This window comes from Nerophis ophidion, linkage group LG08 (genome assembly GCF_033978795.1).
Source record: "Nerophis ophidion isolate RoL-2023_Sa linkage group LG08, RoL_Noph_v1.0, whole genome shotgun sequence".
NCBI lineage: Eukaryota > Metazoa > Chordata > Actinopteri > Syngnathiformes > Syngnathidae > Nerophis > Nerophis ophidion.
In genome coordinates, this window is record NC_084618.1 from 818991 (window position 1) to 822025 (window position 3035).

General features: G+C 45.7%; 1 protein-coding gene across 1 annotated transcript in view; it reads left to right on the top strand.

The window, feature by feature from the left end:
- Positions 1–3035, top strand: part of LOC133557134 (sarcosine dehydrogenase, mitochondrial-like) — a 74472-nt gene that overhangs the window by 71388 nt on the left and 49 nt on the right. The window lies entirely within an intron of this gene.

Here is a 3035-nt window from a genome sequence, read left to right on the forward strand (position 1 = left end):
ATTGGACTTTTTTGTACTGTGAAGGTCATGTAATGTATAATTTGTAACCTTTTTCACAGCTTAGAGCTGAGTTAATATGAATGATTTTGTAGTTTTCACACAACAGGGTTGTATGCATTCCTGCTCTATTATTTTCGTTGTTTGTTTAACTTGTCTGGCTCCCTCGGTGAAAGCAAAAAAAAGTTAACTTGTGTCTTTTTGTTCATTTGTTATCATAGCCACAGATATAAGGCTAGATATGCCTACTTTAAGTTAAAGTTGAAGTGCCAATAATTGTCACACACACACTAGATGTGGCGGAATGAAAGGTGACTAAGGTGTTGTGAATCAAACAAAATATTTTCCTTCAATGTATTATCCTTATATAATGTGGAACAGTTTTGTTAATAAATGAGTAAAATCGACATTTCGAGAGTGCGTTCATTTTAAATGATGTAAATAATTCAATGTATATACTCTGATGATTAACTTGTGTGATGACTGTATTATGCTGATACAAACGTAGTATATATTTGTACCATGAATTGATTAACGTGGACCCCGACTTAAACAAGTTGAAAACTTATTCGGGTGTTACCATTTAGCGGTCAATTGTACGGAATTGCTCAGAGAGTATGGGGTACCGGACTGTCTTATTGTGGCAGTCCGCTCCCTGTACGATCAGTGTCAGAGCTTGGTCCGCATTGCTGGCAGTAAGTCGGACACATTTCCAGTGAGGGTTGGACTCCGCCAAGGCTGTCCTTTGTCACCGATTCTGTTCATACCTTTTATGGACAGAATTTCTAGGCGCAGCCAAGGCGTTGAGGGGATCCGGTTTGGTGGCCACGGGATTAGGTCTCTGCTTTTTGCAGATGATGTGGTCCTGATGGCTTCATCTGGCCGGGATCTTCAGCTCTCACTGGATCGGTTCGCAGCCGAGTGTGAAGCGACCGGAATGAGAATCAGCACCTCCAAGTCCAAGTCCATGGTTCTCGCCCGGAAAAGGGTGGAGTGCCATCTCCGGGTTGGGGAGGAGACCCTGCCCCAAGTGGAGGAGTTCAAGTACCTAGGAGTCTTGTACACGAGTGGGGGAAGAGTGGATCGTGAGATCGACAGGCGGATCGGTGCGGCGTGTTCAGTAATGCGGACATTGTATCGATCCGTTGTGGTGAAGAAGGAGCTGAGCCGGAAGGCAAAGCTCTCAATTTGCCGGTCGATCTACGTTCCCATCCTCACCTATGGTCATGAGCTTTGGGTCATGACCGAAAGGATAAGATCACGGGTACAAGCGGCCGAAATGAGTTTCCTCCGCCGGGTGGCGGGGCTCTCCCTTAGAGATAGGGTGAGAAGCTCTGCCATCCGGGAGGAACTCAACGTAAAGCCGCTGCTCCTCCACATCGAGAGGAGCCAGATGAGGGGGTTCGGGCATCTGGTCAGGATGCCACCCGAACGCCTCCCTAGGGAGGTGTTTAGGGCACGTCCAGCTGGTAGGAGGCCACGGGGAAGACCCAGGACACGTTGGGAAGACTATGTCTCCCGGCTGGCCTGGGAACACCTCGGGATCCGACCTCGGATAAGCAGAAGATGATGGATGGATGTACGCAATATGTACTGTACTATGCAATCTACTACTAAAAGTTTCAATCAATCAATCAAGCGTGTATTTATATCACATTATGTAGTTTACAAGCACAAATACGGTGTGAATCAATCTGTGCTGTTCAATGTCATCGAGTGCTGGAAGAAAAAGAACAAGAAATGTGAAAAACAACACAAATGGAGACACGTTTGTAAACACCAATGACATTGAATAGTCCACAGCAGGGGTCTCAGACACACGGCCCGCGGGCCAATTGCGGTCCGCGAGACATTATTTTGCGGCCCCCACCTTAATATGAAAGTTTAATGTTAATGCGGCCCGCAAGTTTTATATGAATACCGCTTGATAGCGTTGTGTGCGGAGCTGAAGGAATCCACCAATCACGGTGTGGTATGTGGCTCTCGAGGGCCAAACATTGACGTTATTTGCGTGATGCAAGCGGAGAAACTTTTTGCCGTTTTTCCACTAGACCCGCGCGTGCTCTTCCTCCTACACTCTCTCTGTCACACTGTGTGTGTGTCTTTGTCTCGCTTCCTCCCCCGGAGCCGGGGAGACGAGCGGATCGGTAGCTTCCGAAGCACTCCGCCGAAGGGCCGAGCGACAATACAAAACTGATGCACTGGACCCTAGTGCTGATACCCTGACAGAGCGAATTGGACGTGTAAAACGTTAGTCGTTCAGGGGTAATTGTGCTAACGTAACTGTAAAGTCCACGGCGAGCCCCCCCCCCTTACCCCTCTCCCGTTGGTTCCAGACCGAGACAATTTTTGTTATTTGGGTTCAAAATGGCTCTTTCAATGTTCTGGGTTGCCTACCCCTGCGTTAGTAGAAAAGCGGCAAATGAGTGAAAGCGACAGAAACGTTGCCATGGAGACGAGGGTTTTCTTACATGCCTGGCTGCAGTCACATCGCGACACCTGTTAATCCATCAGTAATAACAGTCCCCGATAACCTGGACCAATTCAAACCGTTATTTATTTTTAATTCTTTAATTTGCATTGCCTCATATTACTTAATTCTCATTTTGTTTCATTTCTATTTTGATTTTAGTTTGTGTTGAAAATAAAAATAAAGACATTTAAAAATATTTTTAAGTAATCTTTTCTTGCGGCCCAGCCTCACTCATACTCTGCATCCAGTGGCCCCCAAGTAAATTGAGTTTGAGACCCAATGTCTACAGAAACACTGCTTTATTTTCTATGCCCCATTCAGTTATTGATAACTCCTGGTTCAATGTTAGGCTTAGGTTTTAGCAGATTTTCCGTATTTTTCCTACAGACAGCCTTTGGTGACCTCAAACAACAAGGCTATGGATGGATTCACACTGGTTTTCGCCTTTTGAAGGTTACCGTAAAAACTGGGAAATTAATCCTGAAAGCCCTTAAAAAGTGCTTGAATTCGGCCATGGAAAAGGTGTACGAACCCTGTAATAAGTGCTGTAATTCTAAATTGTGTC